Source organism: Melozone crissalis, unplaced genomic scaffold (assembly GCF_028551555.1).
Source record: "Melozone crissalis strain CALT ecotype California unplaced genomic scaffold, PUWL_Pcris_2 ptg000046l_1, whole genome shotgun sequence".
NCBI classification, from domain to species: domain Eukaryota; kingdom Metazoa; phylum Chordata; class Aves; order Passeriformes; family Passerellidae; genus Melozone; species Melozone crissalis.
In genome coordinates this window covers 16,612,767-16,635,751 of record NW_026535824.1, presented here as the reverse complement: position 1 = coordinate 16,635,751, position 22,985 = coordinate 16,612,767, and positions in this window count along the sequence as shown.

The following is a 22,985-nucleotide window of genomic DNA, read 5'->3' as shown; positions in this document are numbered from 1 at the left end:
AAAGGAGGGATGATTGACACACCTGGCAGGGAATTATCAGGGAGGAACCTGGGGTATCTGAGGCAAACCATGACACCACGCCACAACATAGCACACTACTTAAAAAAATACAGTACTACTAAGACAACATAACACATATAGTATATTAATTTTATATATACATATATACATATATATATAAAAATTTTAATATCTCTGAAGAACCTATCCTGTAATATGTACTTTTTACAACACCAAAGAAGCCATTGCACCTTTAAGAGACAGCTGACAACTCAGAAGGAAATGCTCAGCTTGTTCACAGGGTGAGAAAGAAAGGATTCTTCCAGATGAGTTAAAGTTTCAGAAACTTTATTTATTTAAAATCCTACTCTATAATCCTGTAGGGTGATATTTACAGAAAAACGGACAGGCACTAAATGAACCAGCCTAAGCTTCTGGAGCTAACTAAACTAACTAACCTTCTAGGACTAAGTCAGGTTTTTAATAAAGCTGCATTCAACTTTGTGGACAAAAAGGTGATGTTGCGAGCAGAAAGAAGAAGCAGAAGAGTTGCTGACAGACAAAGGGGCAGCAACCCAAATAAAATGACCCTTACAGCATCTACCAATTAGATTAAGAAAAAGATGCAACCAAACAATGCACGACTACAGAAAGCTATAGGATAGGAACTAATTATAAACTATGTTTAGAAGCACAATAAATGGCTTCTCCTTGATTCACATTAAATTGTGCAGAGTATTTTTTCTTTTCTCCACATAGCCCTACTCTAAATCCTACTCTACAGTCCTACTCTACAATCCTACTCTAAGATGGCTATGGAGAAAATGGTCCTGATATGATTATAGCACTGTTTGCTTCTCCGTCCTCCTCTTCACCGAGATGATGAGTGGTGCCAGGGTGGCTGTAGCCTCGGCTGATGTTACAAATGGATGCTGTTCACAAAATAAACCCAAAAAACTAATACAAAAACAAAAACGAAAACAAACACAAACAAAAAACCCAAAACCAAAACAAAACAAATAAACCAAAAACAAACAACAAACCAAACAACAAAAAGACAAAGAACAGTGAACAGTGAGCCATTACTTTCCAAGCTCAGTGCTTCACAGGCTCAATTGGGATTGCTCTGGGTCCTGAAAAGACCCAGAAAGAGGAGCAGTGGGACCATCTGCTACCCAGCAGTCATGTGCAGGACCCTGCCATCATAGGCAAACCTGGCCCAGAATCCCACTCATCCATTTATTCAGGTTTCTTTATCTTGTTGGGATTTTTGCCCTGCCAGTGCTCTAGAAATGGTGCTTTCTGTCCCTGGGTTATCTTGCTTTCAGCAAATTCCAATGACTCACACAGGTCCCTGCTTTTGAAAGACAGGCACTGTGCTAATTCCCATAGGGACGGAAAGCAGTGTCTACCTTTCCATGCCCTGCCCCTCGTGTGCTGGATGGCACCTTCCTTCCCAGCAGGGCCAGCCCAGTGGCACTGGGCCCTGCAGTTCCCTCTCTGCCACACAACCTGGCAGTAACCCTGGCACAGTTCCCATCTGCTTGAGCGTGCCAGGCAGCAGATGGGGCTGGGACAAGTCCCTCCCAGCTGTCCCTGTTTGCGTGGCAGAAACCTCTAAGCGTGGGCTGGGGGGCACAAACCAGGGCCCCTCAGAGTGAGCCCCCCACAGCCCCTCCTGCCCACAGCCAAATCTCTGACTGCTCAGCTGGGACTGGCTTCCTTGGGTTCCTCCACCACCATTTCATGTCTCTGTACCCTGCATTGCTCTACTTCAATTCTTTTGCCATTAGATAAAACTGAACACTCCACCAAATTACAAAAGAGGGTGACAGAAACAGTCAGAGGACAGAGCGCCTCTCCTCTCAGGAAATGCAGAGGGAGCTGGAGTTATTCAGTTTTGTGAAGAACAGGCCCCAGGGAGACTTTATTGCCACTTTCTAAGACTTCAGAGTGGCTTTGAAGAAAGTGGGGGACATCTTTTTTAACAGGGTCAGTTACAATAGGATATGGACAAATATTTTAAAACACAAAGGGCATCTAATCAGAGTAGGTCTAAGGAAGAACTTGTTTACTCAGAGCGTGGTGCCACCCTGGCACAGCTTGCCCCAAGAGCTTGTAGGTGCCCCATCCCTGCAACCATTCCAGCTCGGGTGGCAAAGGGCTCTGAGCAACCTGATCTCTTTAAAGATGTCCCTGCTCATTGCAGGACACTTGCACCAGAGGACCTTTACAGGGCCCTGCCAGCCCAGCCCAGTCTAGGATTCCTCACTGTTTTCATTTGAAGAGCACCAAGAATGGAGGTGAGAAGGAAGGGGGCTCATCTGATGCCTTGGGCTTGAGTGGAGGAGGAGCCCATCCCTCAGAGCCTGTTTCACCTGCAGCCCCTTCACATTTTACCTGCAGGAGCTCCTTGGCAGACCAGCACCGCGCCTCGTCTCTCTCCAGGCAGCAGCTCAGGAATTCACGCAGGCAAGATGAAAATAGGTTGGTCTGCTGCAGCTTTTGTCTTCCTCCTGTGGCTATCAGGGGTTGAGGCTGGGGGGGGGAAAAGGAGACACCAGGCTCCACCTGCTTCTTTCCCATCTGTCACTGCTCTCCCAGATCCCATTGATTAAGCTCCACTCTGCAGTGGCAGTTTCTGCCCTGGCAGAGACCCAGAGATGACTTTCCTTTACCAACCAAAAACCCAAACTCCGATGCAGCCACAGCTTTCCCACCATCCTGCAGATCTTGCCTTGGCAGCTGATTTCATTGACTGACCTAGTTAGTGGAAACTACATCAGCACAAGCACATTTCCTTCCCTGAGGATTCACACCAGCTTGAGAGGCTTTTTGGAAGAAGGACTTTGCTATACTGACTCTACTGTATCCAAGGGTTAGTACATGAAAAGTATCTCTGCAGTGCTTCTTGTCCGTTAAGCACAGCTGCCATAAAAGAAAACAAATCAAGCTTTTTGCTTTGTTCTTGAAAACAATGGGAATTGGAAGCAAAGAAAGGAAATCCACCCGGTCTTCCTCAGGTAAGGAAACAAACATTGGGAATCTCATCTTCAACACAGACACATTAAGATGCATGCACAAATGTACTGGGATGAAAAGGCCTGCTTGGACACACAGGAGCCACCTGCAGCTCTGTCTCTTAGCAGTCTGAAAATTTCTGCTTTCCTTACATGGAAAAGAAAAACTTCTCATGGTCAAATCAGGAGAAGTTCCATCCCTACGGTCACCCTCGACTCCTTTGGCTACTCAAGTCAATGCATGAATGGTAGGCCCATCCCAGAAAGTGCCAGGCAACAAATGGGAGGTTTTGGCAGGCTCTCCACATCACCAGGCTCTAGCTTGGTGATGTGCACAATGTGCCTTGGGCTAGGAGAGAAACATGGTCACTGAGTGTTTCAACAGCACTGCACAAGAAGCAGAAGAGACTCTGTGGCCTTTACACCCTCATGCCCAGGTTTCAGGCATGTTTCCCAGTGAGGAGAAACTGCACAGGGGTTAAGTTCCTCTCTAAAAACCAGTGCCTTAGCAACTTTCTTGTGTTTGGGCTTCTTTTCTTCATTTCTGGAAATGGAACACCAGTTCCGAGAGGCTTGCCTTGTGGTTTTAGGGGCATCTTCACAGACAGACAAGTGGGAACAACTTGAAACCCAAAGCAAATGTTGCCTGAGAAGAGCTGGGGAGTATTTGCCTGTGGTGAGGCTTGAGCTGTCTGGCAATTCCCTTCCGTGATGTGCAGAAACATGCAGCTGCTCCCCAGAACTCAGTCCCTCTGGGCACGCAGGCCTCTGGAAACACCCGAGGATTCCAGCCTTTCTCCTGCTCAAGAGCATCTAACCTAAGCTGAGCTCCAATTTCTACAGCAAGGCCAAGGATGCTCACTTCCATGCAGCTGACAGTGTCCATGGAGCTCAGCAGGTCTTTCTGATACTACTCAGGCCAAGGAATTACAGTGTAGATTGGCAAGACATTGGCTGATCATTATCCAGTGTGGTTCATGTGGAACCAAGCTCTAACATGCTGACAAGTCAGAGGGAGATAGTTCATTCTGCTTTTGCAAGATGGTATTTAGAAACATTAGACACTGACTTGGAACTATTCAAACCTCAACTTGCAGAATCCATCTCAAATAGAGAAAAATAACAATGGCAAGAGGCCTTGGAGTCTCCATAAAAATGCCCACCACTCTAATGATAACTGTGTGCTAATGGCACTGAAGTAGATGGTGACCAAAGAGACTTTGCTATTATCCTCTTTAACCCAAAGGAGAATTTCAAAGCCAGAAATGGCAATGCACTCCCCTTTTGTACAAATAATTTATGTGGCTTTCTGTCCTTTTCCCACATCACCAGAGGTGACAAAGAGGGTTTTATCCTGACTCTCAGCTGAGCTCAGCCACTGGCCATGGTGGGGAGCTGGAGTCCTCCCTGTCATTAGAACTGTGCAGGCCAGGGATGGCCCTGCTCCTGTGGTAAAGAAACACAGCACCGGTGTCAACTGCCCGTGTTGGATCCCAGCCCAGACACCTGCCTGCAAGCTCATCAACTTGTTAAAGTACCAAGAAACAGCCAAGGGTTTGGCAAACAATTCTAACTGCAGTTGGAGAAAAACACATCCTAAACTTATCCAGGCCACCCACATACGTGACTGAACAATGTACAGATGACTTGAAAGCCTGAAAGTTTTGAAGACTCACAGGATTTGGAAAAGATGCTACAGAATGGAAGAGAAGAGCTGTGTTTAAAAAATGAAAAAGCAAGCAGAACTGCTTGAGCATTGGTTTGGCAGTAGGTTTTTTTCTCTTTTTCTTTTTTGTTTACTTTTCTTTTTCCTTTTTTTCTTATGTTTTCTATAAAATTGAAACTGGGAAGGTCTAACCTCCATTGCTCAGGATGTTTATCACATGTCTACCCTCTCCACTGACAAATTCTTGTCCTTCAGAAAGAGAGTTCCAACATTGTTCAAAAAACAAGTGAGAAATGTCAGGCATGGCTGGAGGCCAAAATGGCAGGTTTCTGAACTGCCACTTTCCTTTCTGATACAACCAAAGCTACAGCAGATGCTGATGTGTTGCAGGGGCATTTTTAGAAGGGGACCTTGGTGGAAGTGATGCCAGCAGATGGCAATGGGATTTTGTCTAATGGCACACAGAACATGGGACAGGTGAGAAAGACAGTGGGATCAGTGAGTATTTGCACCTTACCAAGACAGGAGTTGCATTCCAGGAAGGAACTTCTCGTTCCACCATTTCGATGCCCACGATTCCCAAAGACCATATGTCCACTTTGGGGCCACATGGTTGACCTGTCACCACTTCAGGCGCCAGCCAGCCAGCAGCGCCGGCCACAGAGCTCCGTCTGCCCTGCTCAGGGCTGAGCTGAGCAAAGAGGCCAAAGTCAGCTGTGGAGAAAACAACAAACCATGAAAGCCAGCTCCAATTAGGAAACCAAGCAAAAGAATTTCCCACTCTCAGGCTAAGAATGTGCTGTTGAATCTCCTGGAGAACTGTCCACACTCGATTTCCTTGGGACTTTAGCCAAGGGAGTATGGAATTGGCCACTTCCAAAAAAACCCAAGTTTCTTAACACTGCTCACAGCAGTGGACTTTTTGCCACTGAAGCTTTAGATTGTAGTTCCCTCTGTCTGGAAGGGACACACACAGAGCAAGGCCACTTGACTGCTTGTGGTTCCTTATACCTCTGTGCACGTTGCAACTGTGCCCTCGGCTCGCAGCAGGGGTCCCTGCACTGCCACCAGCACCATTTTTGGGGAGCTGGCAGTCACTCCAAGCAGCCCCACACCCACATCCCTGGAACGCTGCACCTGACCAAGAATATACTGACCCAGCTTGACAGAACCGTCAGTTCTGAGAAGGATGTTTCTGCTCTTCACATCTTGGTGGATGACGTGGTTTGAATGAAGAAAATGCAGTCCTTGCAGGCACTGAGAGAGAAAACAGAAAGAGGAGGGCAAAAATGAGTGATGTGATTTCATCACACAAGAAAGGAAACAAAGAACCTAAAAGATTCCCCCTCCAGGGGAATGGGGAGTAATGGCAGAGCAGTAATGGCCACTGAGAGGAAGAGTTTGCTGCTCCAACACTTGCAGAGCAGGACCTTTCTGAGGAAAGGCACGTCAGCTTTTGAAAGAGTAACAGCATCTGCTGTTGTAGGCTGTCCCCTGCCAACCATCCAGGATGACTCCTGCTGCAGTGGACGTGCTTTTTCCATGCAGAGGACAAAGGAGGGGTTTTGAAAGGAAAAGTCCCTCCCTTTGGTGTGAAGCAGATCACTTTTGGGTGGGAGGCTGCATGACAAAGATTTTCTTGCTGGCCTCGGCACAGGCGTGGAAGTATCACACCAGTCATTTTCCGGAAGCAAAGAACATTTTGGCTGCACTACTATCCTTTACAGCTGAGGACTGTGAGAGATGAGTCTTTTTTCTTTGCTGGTCATTTCAAATCCTGCCACCAGCCCCTTTGCTTTTACAGGTAAGGAATGCAGTGAAGACAGACTCCAGGAAAACATTTAGAGAGGCAAGGTGGAGAACAGCAAATACAAATACAAGAGACAGAGTGAGAATAAAACAGCAGAAGATAAGAGTACTGGCACTGAGTACAGAGAGAGAAGGGGCACTGGCAGGCCTTTCACTTGAGATGCTTTTACTTGCCCATAGAATAGCAGCAACACAGAAACAAAGCTTGGCACGGGAAATCACTCCAGCTCTGAGCCCCTGTTTCCCAGACTATCCTGCCCAAGCCCTTGGAAACACAGATGGGATTGCTGACCTCCCGACTGATGGCTGCCATCTCATCTTCCGACAGGTAGGTCTGGCTGATGACATTGCTCAGAGTGCCTCCATCCATGTACTCCATAACCAGGGACAGTTCCTCACCCACAAGGTAGCTGAAAGAAGGAAACAAGGGCTTGGAGATGAATGTACATGGCTAGGTTGCTGTTTGGAAAAGACGGGTTGATTCTTCTTTTCACGTCCCTTTGAGACAAAGACAAAATAAAGGAATAGATATTCCCTCTTGGCTGTGCATTGTTTGCCATCTGTGCAGTCTCAAGGAGAAAGGCACAGCTGTGAAAAAGGAGATGTCTTAGATGGGCAGCAAGCAAAATGTGCAGTTTGGTAACAGCCCAGATAAAAAACCTGTCATGCATGGTGTTTCTGGAAAAAAGCACCTAGTCTTCCTGGCATGCATAGCCATGGAAAACAGTGGCAACAATCCAAGGGAAATCCTTGTTAGTTTACCTGGACGTAAGAAGACACTTGAAAAAAATCAAGCTGCAAAACCAAGTGGTGTCTGTGAATATAGAGATCATTGATTTAGTAAGACACGACTCATCTGGGTTTTTGAACAATTTTCAAATACCATGTGCCAGTGAAGACTCATGCAGACAAAATGCAATCTCTTCCCATCCACTGGAGATGAAAAGAGCAATAATTATTGGCCAATAATTACAGCTCTATTTTCTGCCAGTGACCAAAGTGGGATTTTACCTTGCATGTTTGCAGTACATGAACAAACATTCATGAGACAAAAGCACAACTCACCTGTCTAAACAGTTGACCAGGTTGGGATTTCTGTTCACCTTCATGACCATGAGTTCGTTGACTTTTAGTTCCTTCTTCCTCAGTCCTTGAAGCTGTATTTTCTTTATGGCCACCTAAAATGACATTGAAAATCAGTAACTTGAGAGGTTGGTGGCACAAGACCACAAGGCATGTGGAGCGAGTGATTTTGCAATGACACAGCTGAGCTGTGCCAAACTGCCTTGTGATTAGGCACTGCAGTAATTAGGAACTGACATTCCAACAGCCCATTTCTCTGCTGCCTTGGGAGCCAGTTACAGGACACGTGGGGGCACTGACATTTTGCCTTGACCACGTGGTAACAATGGTGTCTCAGTTACCACCCACAAACCTCTGACCACACTCTCTGCTGCTTTGTTTGGGACTCAGAAGAAGTAATCCATGCCTCAATACTCTGTGGATACATCTTGGGCTATGGGCAGGGCTTAGGGCTTTCAGGGACGCCTTGCGGATCTCTCCCTCGTGCAGTTCCCAAGTGCAGCACTGCAGGTGGCTAAAGAACTACCAGTAACTTTCAGATGGATTTGCTGGCAGCCAGAATCGAGAATTCAGGACTCTGAAGCTGTAGCCCCATAGAGCAGTGAGGCGCTCGAAGGCACCACCTTTGTTTTAGCAATGGAGAGCAAGTGAGCGCGTCCTTCTCTGAAAGGAACCGCTGCCCTCCGTGCCTTCCTTCCGGCAGCTGAGGAGGACAAAGTCCCAAATGTGTTTTGTGGGCTGGCACCAGTCTGTGCTTCTTGTGCCTTTTCAGCACAGCTCTGCCCAAAGCTGCAGCCACAGCTCACACCAGAGGGGAAAGCCCTCGAGTGCAGCAGAGTCTGCAGGTGCTGTTGACATTTACCTCTCCTCCTGTGGCAGTGTCGAGTGCTTTACAAACATCTCCAAAAGTCCTAGAAACAAAACAGCAGAGAAAGGAGAAGCCATTTAGACCTTGCAATGAAAGCCAGCCCACACAGGAGATCTGTGCTGTCAATGCCTAAGACCTTCAGGACACTGGAAGCATGGAGATGTCTTTGACAATGCCTTCTGAGCACGCTTAGAAATTCTGATCAGCACTGACAATCTAAGCCCAGTGCCTGAACACATTTGCAGCTTGTCTGACTTCACACTTGATACCTATTCCATCAGCAAAACACCTGATGCATAGTTTTGTAAAATTAACATTGCTTGGACTCACTCACTGCCAATATTTTCCAGTTCAATGTATTTTAGAATAGGATTTTCCATCTTCACCATTCTCCCTGAAGGAAACAAAATGCAAGATGTTCACTTTAAAGCAGAGATCCCACCTTCTAGGAGATACAAAAGGCAGCCCCACTGTCTGGGGCTATGAGCCCTCCCTTTGTGGACAGCTGGCTAACAACAACAGGAACAGGAACTGGAACAACAAGAAAAGAACAGCAGGCCCACAGCACAAGTGGCTGGCACAGAGAGCGATTTCTAGCATCCTTTGAATTGAGAGCCCTCTTGACAGCAGACACACAGGGAAGCACCAGGAGATACATTCAGAGGAGACTGAGACTAGAAGAGAATACCTAGAAAGGCAAGTAAGTTTGTCATCTAGAAACATTAAGGAGAGCTGGAACTAACAGTGCCTTTGTTTTCTTGGGAATAAACACTGTGAGATTTAGAAAAGGTTTCCTCCTTGCTAAGATTAAATGCACCTGGACATCTAGAATCAATTCTTCTGGACAGATGCCAAGTTCAGAACAGGAGGAATATTGCCAAGTGCTCCCATCTTTTCCACCTTGCAGGAGTTTGCCAGAAAAATGCCTCTGCGTTTGTAAACCAGAGCAGCTCATGCTAGAACCAATCCCCACGGGGCTTTCAGCATCAGGACCCTCACCCTTTATGAGCAGGCTGAGCTCAAAGACGGCCTTGCCCGTGCCCCGTGTGAAGAAGCGCGCCGCATCTCTTCACCCTGACAGCGCGGATCAGTCGCTCCCATTGCACTCGCCCTCTCAGCACCACACAAGTCCCCATCTTCCCAACTCGGCACGGCGGGCACAGGCACAGAGGACAGCAGTGCACCTCAGGCACCCCTGTGACACAGAGAGCTGCCCAGAGGAGATGCTGACCCTCTTGTGAGTCCAGGCCGTGCAAGCCAGAAGCCGGCCCAGAGAAGGGGCTGCTGCCTCAGGCAGCTCCGCGCTGCAGCAGCCGAGCAGCAGCGGGACCCTCCCAGCTAAGGAAGGCTCCAGCCTCTGCATTCCCACCAGCCGTCAGGGGCAGGGCAGCGACCACAACAAGGCTGGCAAAGCCCAAGCATGAGCACTGACAGGCACTGATGGGAAGAAGCTAGAGTGAGCCTGAGCCCCGGACAAGCTGTTGCCCCCATTCAGGACACAACAGGATGGGCTTTGAGATCAGCCACACCAAGGCGCAGATCAGTGCCCTTTTTGTCCCAAATGGTGATGGTAGACACAGAATCCACTGGGCTCTCTTCTCAACCCTACCAGATCTTATCTGAGAGCACAGCAGTGGCAGCTGTTAAGGGCAAGAAGCAGATTCATGGGGTTGTGCTGCAGAATCACAAAGGGCTTGTTGTGTTCTCCTAGAGACTGATCTCAGCAGGGTTTCTGCCAGTGGCTAGGACTCAAGCAGTCACAGCCTTCTGCTGATCCAGGAACAATCCCTGCTTCTGCCTTCGGCAGAGAGGGAAGCCCAGGCAAACTCCAGCCAGTCTAAGCTGCCCTCACAGGCAGCAGGAACACCCAGAGCTCTCTCTTGCTGTCTCAGAGCAATGCCAGCACTTCTGTGACACTAAACTGAGGAGAACCCTTTGGTACAGCTATGCTGACACGTGCACACAACACATTGTCCCTCAGATAAGAAAGATACCAGACGTACTCTGCTGCTCCAGGGAGTCACCCGCCATCTCCTGTTGCTGAGCAGCAGCTGGGTCAGCACGGGAGGTGAACCAAGGGCTCAGGCTCCACTTCTTCAGCTGGGGAGCAAAGGCTCCTTGGGACGGCACTGCTGCTTTTGCAGCAGCTTCAGTGTCAGAGCTGGTGTAGATCTGAGACAAGAAATGAGTTGATGTCAGGAAGGTGTGGCAGAGATTGCCCTGAAATGCAAGAGAGATTGCCATTTGAAATGCAAGCCCTTAGGAAGCTGCTGTCAGCCACATGCAGAGCTCTTCAACTGGATTGCTTTGGATGTCTACTTGTGAAACCAAATGTTCAAAACCAAAGGCTGGTTTTACTCGAGTTCATAGCCAGTTTCTTGTTCTAAAGGATGACTGCAGCAACGACCGCTCCACTTCCTCCCAAAGACTCCTTTCCCCCTCCTAGGTCTGCAGATACATTTGCAGCTCCTCATTCTAATGTTCTACCTCCCGCCATGAAATTCTCTTTTTCTGCACCTTCCTTGAGACGTGCTCATCCTGCAGCATCTCTGGATGGTTCAGTTCCTGGGCCTCATGCCAGCCTCGGGGCTCTTGGTTGCCCGTCATTTGCTGGAACTCTGTGCAGGCTGCCAGGTAGGATGGCGACACTTCCACCTCAAGTCAAACAGAACAAAGCAGTCAGAGACTACAGCTTGTCCCCGTCAGCCAGGAGTCATCGACTGGGAAGAAAGGAAAGAAAAGGACAGGAGCAGATTATTCACAAGGGATACAGACAGCTTGTAGCTCGTATTCCAAATCTACGTGAGTGACCATGTTCACCTGCAAATACACCTCAAGAAACAAGGTCACCTGGAAGAAGCCAGAAGGAGTTCATTCGGATGACTGCTGGATAAATGGCCAAAGGAGTAATGCCACTGTCTAGAGCATCAGCTGAGATCCAGCAGAGCAGGAAGTGTCCTTGAGAGCAGCTCTGACAGAGGCCTTATCAGGATGGCACTCAGAGGCATCACCCACCCCCTGCTGCTCTGCACTGGAAAGGCAAGGAGGGCAGAAACCACCCCTTGGGTGACTACAGTGCCTATTGCTAATTCACTCACTTGCTTTTCTAGAACCTTTTGCTCCTGAAGGAGGCGATTCATTTTCTCTTTGATGATTTTAATTTTTTTGTCTAGCCTCATCTTCCTTACCTTGGTCCTAGCCTCAGTTTCATACAGCTGTGCCTGCATCTGTTTGTCAATTTTCTGTAAACAACAATGGAAAGGACTCTCTTTCATGAGTGGAGTGGCTGCCATTCCTTCATTCGCCTGTTTTTGTTGATTGCCACTCTGCATAGGGAGATTCTTGTCCTCTTGGATGTCTTCATTCCTCCTCTTCGCTGCCATGATGGCACTCTGAGCTTCAGGCAGCTCTGCTTGTGGCTCTGCCTTGATGTTCTGTACACACAAAAGCAGAGCAAGTGACTGAGAGCTGCCATCAAGCTCAGCTTTTCCCTCTTTTAGCCTCAAAATCACATGTATTCAGCCCCTTCTTTCTGCTTCCCTTCCCAGCTCTGTTTCCACTGTCACCATCCTGTCCTGGTGCTGATCTCTGCAGATTCCAAGGCTCTGTGCTTCCATTGCCTGTGGGACTCCTGGCCTCCTCAGTCCCAGGAGCTCTGGTTTATGCCCCTCTTCCTGCCCTTCCCTCTGTCCCCTGGCCAGTCATGCTTACCTGGCCATTCTCCTGTGGCTCTTCCACCTGCTGCCTGAGCTGCTCTTCCTGCTCTCGGGCAGGGAACAGCTCTCCCTGAGTCTGGCATGGCATCTCAGATGAGGCAGTGTGCTCCTGCTGTTTCTCTAGAAGCACCTGCACAGAAAGCAAGAGAAGATGGGTTTGAACTTCCCATATGCCCTTTGTGGGCCAAGACTCAAAGACTGCTGGGCTCACACGTTCCCAAAGCACTGTGCTGCTGCTCTCCTGGGTCGTTCTCTGCCCGAGGGGAGGCACAGATTCCAAAGTGACCCTAGCCCTACAATCTGGGGCCATCTGGGACTGAAGCTCCAACAGCCTCTCAGGCAGCTGACAGGGAAGGTGTGGCATTTCTCAAGGGTCTGGTGAGAGCCTCCCTCTGCTTCTGCCATGGCCTGTTTGTCTTTCAGTAGTGACTGACACCCCGGCCTGTCCCACAGCTCCATCCTGGCTCTGCAGGTGGCTTCCTGGGTGAGCTCATTCCTTGTGAGAGACACTTCTGGAGTTCACCTTCTCTTCGGGCCTGCACCAACATTCCTCCTTCCTGACATCCACACTCTTGTTAGAAAACCGGGTCATTCAGGAGATAAGGATGCATGCAAAGATCTCTGATGGAAGTCAGAGAACCTCTACGGCCACCTCAGTACATGGAGGAGGACCAAGGTGTTTCTTCTCCCTCTTTTGTCAACTGAGAATTCTGACCAGCACTAACAGAGTTTCTCATAAGCGAATGCACTTACACAGCCCTGGGGATGCCAATGAAGGAAACCATGTGTCATGTAATGCATGTGTGAGCAAAGTCACCAGACCCCAGCTACAGCATGGGATAGTTCCACTCCCTCAGGACATGCAAAAATTTAAAGGATAAAAAGAAGGCTTCAGGGCACAAGAGGCTGGAGTAGGAAAACATGAGGGGAAAAAGCAACCATCTCTGGAGGGGAAAACATCTCTGCCTGCTCACGATCAGTCAATGGAACTTGTCTCTACTCCTCTCCTGAAGGTGTTAGTATTCAAAAACACATAATCACGGAGCGATTATATGCGGTGCTTTTTATTAAGGGCACTGGGAATCGGGGTATATTCAACCCAAATCTGACTCCGACCATACATCCAAAATGATCATGTTTTATACTCTATCGTTACATAACTTTCATGTTAATTATAAAAACTTATATTGTTCTATTGTATACATAAATTTTGCCCCCTCTGAATTTCCAACATAGTTTCTCACTCTCCTTCTTATTGTTATATAATAATTACATTTAATTACTAAACAATCATCACATCTAACAATTATATAATTTATCATACTGCTTACGCAGGTGCAGTTGATCTGGGAAAGCACAAAGCCTAACATTTTAGATTCTATCTTTAACTTTTTCCAGGGTTCCACTATCATTCTCCCCCTTTGAAAGCATTTTCACTTCACTATAGGTGTAAATGTTTTCACTTTATACAGTCCTTTGTTCCTCAGTTCATACTTGGTTCTTCAAATCCAGGGTTGATGTAAACGTTGTCGTGGATGCTGTTACCAAGTGGAGAACCAGAAGATGGTGGGCATGGATCTCATGTTAGTGCCTTTATAATCCTCTGGTTCCAGGATGTTTTCTTCTGTATCTCTCCCTTTAAGATGCTGTAAACTAACCAAATTCCTAAGAATACAATTAGTAAGATTATCACACTCTCAATGATAGATTTGATCCATGAACTCACATTCCACCCTAATCCTTTAAAGATTTTTCCTAACCAGCTTGTAGCCAAATCCTTTTTCTCTTCTTCTGCTTCATGATCTATTTGTTTCAACTGATTGATGTCATATTCTACATCTGCAGTTACATTTGGGATATGAATGCAGCAATGATCAACTTGTCCCTTTAACAATCCACATACTCCATGCTCTTTCAGGAGTAACATATCTAGGGCCAATGGATTTTGTAAAGTCATTTTTGTGGTGGCTTGTAATTGTATATTTAATTCTTTAATTCCTTCCCGGGTGACTCTTGCCAGTCTACCTACCTGACCTGTAAGTTTGTACAGCATCTCTCTGCTCTTATAGTTTGCTATAGGACCAAGCAATGACTCTAGGGCCCATCCAAATTTCACTCCACTAGAGGGTTCTTGCCAAGTGTCATCTGGATTTTCATTGTCTAGAACTTCTCGTCTTGCTCTTATCTGCAGAAGTTCATGTTTTCCATTAAATGGGGACTTTTTCCAAATTGGACATAAGGTTGGGAGGCCTAAAGTAATCTCCTTTACTTTCCCGTCTACAGGCAGATGTGTTGTCCAGGTACCATCACTTGCTGCCCATACAAATTGTCCTGGACCTCGGATTGTAATCCTGGTACACCCTATAATTACTTTATAATTCACTCTGCCTTGTTTATGTTTGATCCCTCTGCAAGCACAACCAATTTGTAGGGCTATTGCCAGGGGTGGCATCTGTTTTATCTCTTCATCATCTGAAGTGCAGTCGTAAGTTTTATTACATGCCCACCAACTTACTTTGTCTGCCCTCGTTCTGCTACTAGTGTCAGTGTTCGTTATTGCTGGATCTGTTTCATTCTCGGGGCCTTCCCACTTAATACACCAAGGGCTGTTTGCCATATATTGGAATCTTTGAAGAATACTCACAGACCATGCACTGTCCCAAGGTTCTATCTGATCTTTCTTATCCTTGGCCTCACATTCCCATACCAGAGTTGTTTCTGTAACTTGCCTCGATTCGGGTACCAGTTTATATGTAATTGTTTTGTTCTTTTGTATTTCAGGTAGTTTTGATGTTATGATTCCCCAATTTACTGGGTGTCCTGCTGCCTTTGGTATTGGCAGACAGGCAGTTATTCGGCTGGTGTTTTGCATTTTGGCAAAATCTTTGACTAATCCGATCATTACATTCTCAGCCCGAACTGCATTAGAAACCTTTATCACCTGTGTCTCCGTTTGTACCTCTCTCTTCATTCTAGAATGAAGAATGGTTAGTTGATCATTTTGCATTCCACACCCCAAAGATATTAATAACCATAACGTTAGCACAATTACTGATAGCATTCTGAAAGCAATTAAACACATCTTATCTGCAGCCTTTGTTCATTCCAGAGTTTATACAGTCTGTGATCCAGGATGGACTTTCTTCACTCGGGTATAGTGGATCCAGGGTTCCACGCCGGCTACTTTGACTGCTGTAAAGGTGGTCAGTAGTACCTGATGGGGTCTACTCTACTTTTCTTTCAGCGGTTCCTCATTCCAGTTCTTGATGTACACCTCGTCTCCTGGATGTATGTTAGGGACTGGGTTCTCGAGAGTCACTGGTCTATTCCACACTAGGATACTCCAGAGCCGAGCTAAAGTTTTCCCAAGAGACAGAACATAATGATACACTTCCTGCTTTCCTGTGACATGTACATTAGGGTTAGGCTCAGGAGATTCATATGGTTTCCCATACAATATCTCATAAGGACTGACTGACATCCCACTCCTAGGCTTTATCCGAATCCTCAACAGTGCTATTGGCAAAGCCTGGGGCCACTGCAATTTGGCTTCTTGGCATATTTTACTGATTTGCCTTTTTAGTGTCTGATTCATCCTCTCTACCTGTCCACTTGACTGGGGTCTCCACGGTGTGTGGAGGTCCCAATTTATCCCCAGCAATCTACTTACCTCTCTTACTACTGTAGCTGTGAAATGGGGTCCCCTATCTGGTGATACCCCTAGGGGTACCCCAAACCTGGGAATAATCTCCTGTAGTAACCACTTAAGTGTTTCCTTTGCTTGGTTCGTGCGACAGGGAAGGGCTTCTGGCCACCCAGAGAATGTGTCAACCCCCACTAACAGGTATTTGTATCCTCGAGTTCTTGGTAGCTCTACAAAATCTACCTGCCAATAGTCTCCTGGCTCTATTCCTATCTGAATTCTTCCTAGCTGTGCCTGTCGCCTGGCCACTGGGTTGTTTTTCAAGCAGATATCACATTTCGACATTACTGATTTTGCCATTGTTAACATCCGTACTGAAATTAAACTCTGCTTTAGCAATTTTACCAATGCCTCTGCTCCCCAGTGACATTCGTTATGTTTAATTTGTAGAACTTCTCTCATTATCAAGGGGGGTACCACTATTTGTCCTTGTGCACTTACATACCATCCCTCTGAATTCTTTTGTGCATTTAGCAAATGTGCCAGTCTCTCATCTTCTACTGAATATTTTGGTTTTGGAGGCAAATTGAATTGGGATACATTAAGCTTCAAAGGTATCAATGCCATTGTTGTTTGTACCTCTCGAGAAACCTGTCAGGCTGCCCAGTCTGCCTTTCGATTTCCCTCACAGATTTTGGAGTTTCCTGATTGGTGTGCTTTGCAGTGTATGATTGTCACTTGTTCAGGTTTTTGTACTGCCTTTATCAATTGCAGGACTGCATCCTGATGTTTAATGTGCATACCCCGAGAAGATAACAGTCCTCTTTCTTTCCACAGTGCTCCGTGTACATGCACCACTCCAAAAGCATATTTTGAGTCAGTCCAGATAGTTACCTTTTTCCCTTCACTTAATTCTAGTGCTCTGGTTAAAGCAACCAGTTCTGCCTTCTGGACAGATGTATTTGGTGGTAATGCCTTTGCCTCCACTGCTGTATTGACTGTTGTTACCACATATCCAGCGTATCTGGTTCCGTTTTCCACGAAGCTGTTCCCATCTGTAAACAGCTCCCACTCTGGCTGCTCTAGTGGGACGTCTTTCAGGTCTTCTCTTGCTGAATAGGTGTACTCTATTGTGGGATCTCAGCACATCAGTCCTGATGTGCAGAGTCACCGAGATAACCCTTGGAGGGCTCAGAGGTCCTGGAATGTTGCCAGAAGTGTCTGGTGGCTGGACTTTGATCCTGCACAGGAGACGACACCTGTATGAGGACGGGAGGATGTCACAGGGATAAATGGTGAAGGGATAGATTAATTATAGTGTGAAACATAGGTTTTAGAATTTCGGTACAGGGGGGTCTAGAGAAACAAGACGGAGGAATTAGGGCGTGTCCTGTCCTTCTTCTTCTTCTTCTTGGCCTCCATCTTCTGTGGTGGTGGTGGCACTTTGGGATTGGTTCTTACTAAAAGTGCACTTGTCAATAAGGGTGAAAGGTATTGGGGAAAATAGGTAAATATCTTATACGTAGTTTTGGGTATAAAGATAAGTGACCGCGCCCCAAGGGCTCTCAGTGTGCTCATGGCTGACGTGCTGTGCGGACCTCTGTCGGGCCGAGAGAAAATCTTGTAGATAAAAACTAATAAACACTGAAGACCGAGAAAAAATCTGAAGACTCTTTTCGTCCTTTGGAGCGCGGGCTGTCCCAAGGCCATCCCGAGCCTTTCCTGGCCATCAAAAACAGCCGAGGATGGGACAACTGACATCTGCTGTGTGGGCTACTCCCACTAAGGGGGGGTATCAGCCCTGAAGAGCCGAGAGGACAGCTCCGGACTTGGACGGATTCCCAGGAGAACACTGATAACTCCTGGGAAGACAAGCCAGCAGAAAAAAAAAAATGGCTGAGAGAGTCTGAAAAAGACAGCAGTCACTGAGAATTACATCTCTCAGCTTCTGCCGAAGAAAGTTCGTACAGAGCAGCCTGGATCGGAACCAGAAAGGCGCCTCTGGACCCACCTCTTGTGACCTGCTGGACGGAGATCGGGAGCCTTCGGACTGCTCTGATGACAGAGATTCGATGAGAAGGTCAAAAATAAGAACATGGGGGGCACACTCTCCCAGGAACAGCTGGGAATTTTGTCCGCCTTACAAGGCGTAGCTCAGACCTACACGGTCGGGATCTCAAAGAAGGAGCTGAAACAGCTTTTATTGTGGGTGAGACTTAATTACCCATTTTCAGAGATGCGTCTGTTATTCGAAGTAGGTTTTTGGCAAGAAATTAATAGGCGCTTACATCTCTTAGCCACGAAAAAAGATGAGACAGCCTTAAAATTGCTGTCTCCAGCAAGAATAATGTTAGAAGGCATTTCTGTGCAGTCAAAGCGACTGGAAAGGCAACAAAATGTTGCGGGACCCTCAGGAACAGGGGAAGGAGAGCAAGGCTCTAGGCAGAGATCGGCTCTGGCCCCAGCTAGCCAGGGGGAAAAAGCTCTCGAGGAACAGGAGCAGTGAATAATGTCATTGCCTCCGATTCCAAGACCCAGAAACCCCAAGAAATCCCTAAAACATCCTGAAACCCCAGAGAGCACAGGGGCTTCAGGCTCCGACTCAGAAGTGAGATCGGAAGGGGGGGTCCGAGGGGGAGAAAAGGGGTCAGGGGAAGCGCTTTCTCGCGGCGGGCACGGCGGCTCGGCGGCGGCAGAGCACGGCGGCGCAGCAGCAGTGGTGCAGATTGAGGCGGGGGGCGCGAGTAAGGAGGTAATGGGAGACACGGGTTCTGGTGCGGCTTTCGTAAGCACAACGCCGGGAGCAGCGGCCGCTCTGGCCGGCAGGGTGCCAGAAACGTGTGCGAAGGGCAAGGCTAGCGGAAACCCTGGGGGGGGGGTCACAAACCAGTGCAGGAACATCAGATACGGGCAGCGAGTTGGGGGAAGCTGCACGGCCCCAGAAGGCCGCCATAGAGAGACACAGGAGACACGCGGTTGTGATGTCAGACCCGGAAGTAGGGGCGAGGAGATTGGCTCGGATCGTGGAGCGCGCCCGGGTGCCGGCGGGGGGCGGGCAGCGCACACCGGTGGGAGGAGTGGATACAGCGTCAGAGGAGGAGGAGAGAGAGTCGGGAACAGACCAAGGGGATGAGATTTTGGAGGCGGAACGGGGGGGAGAGAGTGATGTCAGCTGGGGAGAGATGGGGAGCGGCTCCGAAAGTACGCATGCGCGGAGAGCAGAGCGCGGGCGGAGGCGTGTCCAGTCCCCTGTGACGTCTCGGGCGAGGAGGGGCTGTGCTCGGGGTTCCACATCCTGAGGCTCCACCCCCTCTCCAGTCCCAGTGCCTCTAATCCAAACCCTTAGAGTCCAAACCTCTTTCCTTCAAGGGAGAAGTTCTGGTGTCCGAGCCCCATTGTCAGCTGAATCAAAAGCCAGGCACCCCTGGTCTCAAGCAAGTTTGCAGACACGGCAGACGACCGGAAGAGGGGCAGTCGAGTTCATACCGTCATCCGAGCCATGGAGTCCGGTGACAGCGCCACCTCGTGGGGGGATGACAGAAGTACACGACATGCCGGATCTGTTCGGTGGAGCCACAGCACCATCTCGTGGCGAGACTGCAACAATGCAGCGCTTTTTTCCAACAATATATAAAATGAAAAATACTTCTAAGAAGACAATGATAACACAACAAATGGATTATCCTTCAACTTCGGGATTTCGCAAAGACGATGAAAGTTCAGATGAAGCACAGCAACAAGCAGAAGACTTCATACGAATCACAGCATCGGAAGGTGTTCCGGCATGGATGCTGTCAGCAGCGGAAGCAGCAAAAAGCTTCTTGCATTCATTTGATACAGCAAAAAAGAAATATCAACAGGATCCTCAAGTTTCCTTTTTGGATTTAGAAGCGAGGCCGAAAACCTCAAGGCAAAAAATGAGGTACAACGAATCACCGATGACCTCCACAACACCGTTGTTCATGCAAATCCCAATGGAGTCTCAAGAGGAGGAATTTCAACAGCTGGTGAAGACGATGGATTGGAAGCGCATCAGAAAAGCATTGGCAAAAGACAAGCATTTATTTCCGGGTTCAGGAGATTTGACAATGTCGGTGACTAATGATGCCCAAGGACAGAACCCGAGATGGGAAAGGATGGGTCATGAAACACTCAAAGACTTAGGGAAGGCGGCTTAAACTTTTGGGCTGGATTCACAATATTTCAAACAACTATTAAGAGGGACATTCACCACGTATGGCCTTACGCCATATGATATTCGTAGCATTGTGGCAATGATTCTCACTGACACACAGAGTCTCGTCTGGGAAAAAAGGTGGCAAAAGTATCTTTCAGAGTTGCGAAATAGATACCAAGGTGGGCCAAACACGAATCTCACGGAAGTGCAGTTAGCAGGGGATCCTCCAGATGACAACCCAGGGGAACAAGCAGTGCGGCTTCCACGAAGAGTGTTAAGTGACATCAAAGAAGCAGCACGAATGGCAATCATGCAGATTACGCCAACAGGAGCTCCGGATGTTCCGTTCTCTTGCATCAGGCAAGGTCCCGCAGAACCATTCATGTCGTTCATCGATCGACTCACGCAAGCCGTGGATCGACAGGTGACAATTGAAGAAGTGAAGAGGCCTCTCTTGGAGGGCTTAGCTTTTGGCAATGCCAACCCAGATTGTCAATGGGTCATTAGTGCCATGCCAGGACGGCCATCCTTGGCAGAGATGGTGGAGGCATGCAGCAAGGTGGGGACACCTCAGCATGTTGCATCGATTGTGAAGAACGAATTAAGAGAGGAATGGGAAGAACAGATAAAGGGACACTCAGAGAGGCAATCAGAAGACAAGACATTGGAAAAGATGCTAGAAAAAATACTTCATCAACAGAACAAGAACACCAACAAAGTTCTTGCAATGATGCAGAAGAAGAGCAATCCCCCAGGAGGACAGTGTTACAAATGTGGGGAGTTTGGACACATAAGAAAGAATTGTCCACGAACACATACACCAGTGCCAGCACAAAAAGTGGAAAGGCCAATTTGTGCACAGTGCGGAAAAGGAAGACACTCTGTGAAAGAATGTTATTCCCAGACAGACGTGGAAGGAAATCCGTTACCGCATCTGGGAAACGAAAAAATCAGCGCGGGAAATCGCCGGCGCGCTCAGACACAAGTACTGGCGGTGACACAAGAGCAGACAGGGCAATCATCAGTGAGCGACAAGCAGATGCCCTCAGCAAAACCCTCAGTCGATTCCATAGTGACCCAGACCTTCTCCCACCAGGGGCACAGTGTGCATTGGCAGCTTCAAAACTAGTATGCTTTCTAGATGAAAATCATGCAGAGATACCAACGGGTATCCGCAGAGATTCATACAAAAAACAAAATTTCTTGATAGTTGGGCAAGACAAATGCAGTATCCTTGGACTCATTGTTTATCCTACAGTTGTCTCTGCAGACAAAAATACAGAATTGACGGTTCTGGCAAGAGCGCTTCGTCCACCATTGACTGTGCCGGAAAATACTGTTGTTGCAAGAGCTTTCGCCTTGCCGCCACACGCAGTTGGAGAAGCCATGTCAATCTTTGACGAAGAAGGGTTCCCTATGAAGGAACATGATGAGGTACATACAACATGGGTGAAGCACATCGGTCAAGACCGACCCACACTCTTGTGCTAATTGACATGTGGAGACAGGATGATAGCAATCAGAGGTATGCTCGACACAGGGGCGGATGTCACAGTAATATCGTACATCTTTTGGCCACGCAATTGGAGCTTGGTCGTGCCCTTGGGTTCTCTCTCAGGCATAGGGGCAGCATCTCTGTGTCTGCAAAGTGAGAATTCCGTCGTTGTCACGGGACCAGGAGACAAAACGGCGATCATTCGTCCTTTTGTCGTCCAAAAGCCGATCACAGTCTGGGGTCGAGATCTTTTGGCACAATGGGGCGCGAAGATCGAAGTGGATTTTTAATAGGGGTCACTGTGGCACTCGCCACACTGAAGTTGACATGGAGAACAAACGATCCAGTTTGGGTGGATCAGTGGCCCCTTGAGCGGAAAAAGTTGAGTGCTTTGAAAAACCTGGTCCAAGAACAATTGCAGAAGGGACACATCAGGCCAACAGACAGCCCTTGGAACTCTCCAGTGTTTGTCATCAAGAAAAAGCTATCAGGCAAATGGAGGTTGTTACATGATCTCAGGAAGATCAACGAAGTCATAGAAGACATGGGACCACTTCAGCTGGGACTTCCATCTGTCTCAATGATTCCCAGAGATTGGCCGCTTGTGGTCATTGACCTCAAGGATTGTTTTTTCAGTATTCCACTCCATCCACATGATGCTCCGAGATTTGCCTTTTCAGTTCCGAGTATCAACAAGGAAACTACTCTGCAGCGGTACCATTGGTTCGTCCTTTCACAAGGACTCAAAAATTCTCCGACGATCTGTCAATGGTACGTAGCACGAGATTTGGCACCAGCGCAGAAGAAATTTCCGAAGGTGAAGATCATTCATTACATGGATGATTTGCTCATTGCAGCGTCAACACAACAGGAGCTGCAAGAAGCTCGTGATTGTGTGATCGCAGAGGTGCAAAAGGAGGTCTGGAAATCAGCATTTCAAAGATTCAGGAGGTTGCGCCTTGGAAATATCTAGGGTGGAAAATTTCAGAGAGAACAATAAAACCTCAGAAAATGGAGATCAGCACTAAGATCAACAATTTGCATGATTTACAACAGCTTTTGGGAGAAATCAACTGGATGAGGCCAGTTTTGGGAATCACAAACAGTGACATTCCAGCGTTGCTCGATCTTTTGAGAGGAGACACAGACATTTGGTCTCTCAGGACACTCACGCAAGAAGCGAAGAAAGAGTTGGAGAAAGTCACAGATGCGATACAGAAAAGGCAGGCACATCGATTTGTTCCAATGTTGCCTTTTCAGTTGGCAGTGCTGAGGAAGAAAACACAGTTCCATGGTTTGATCTTCAATGGGATGAATCACAAAAGGACTCTTTGATAATTATAGAGTGGATTTTTCTACCACACAGGCCCTCAAAGACAATTCTCACTGATTTAGAGATGGCAGAACAAATCATCATAAAGGCGAGAACGAGGTTGCTGACAATGGCAGGAAGAGAATTCTCAGTCATCAGATTACCTCTGAAGCAAGACTATTTCGATTGGGCAATG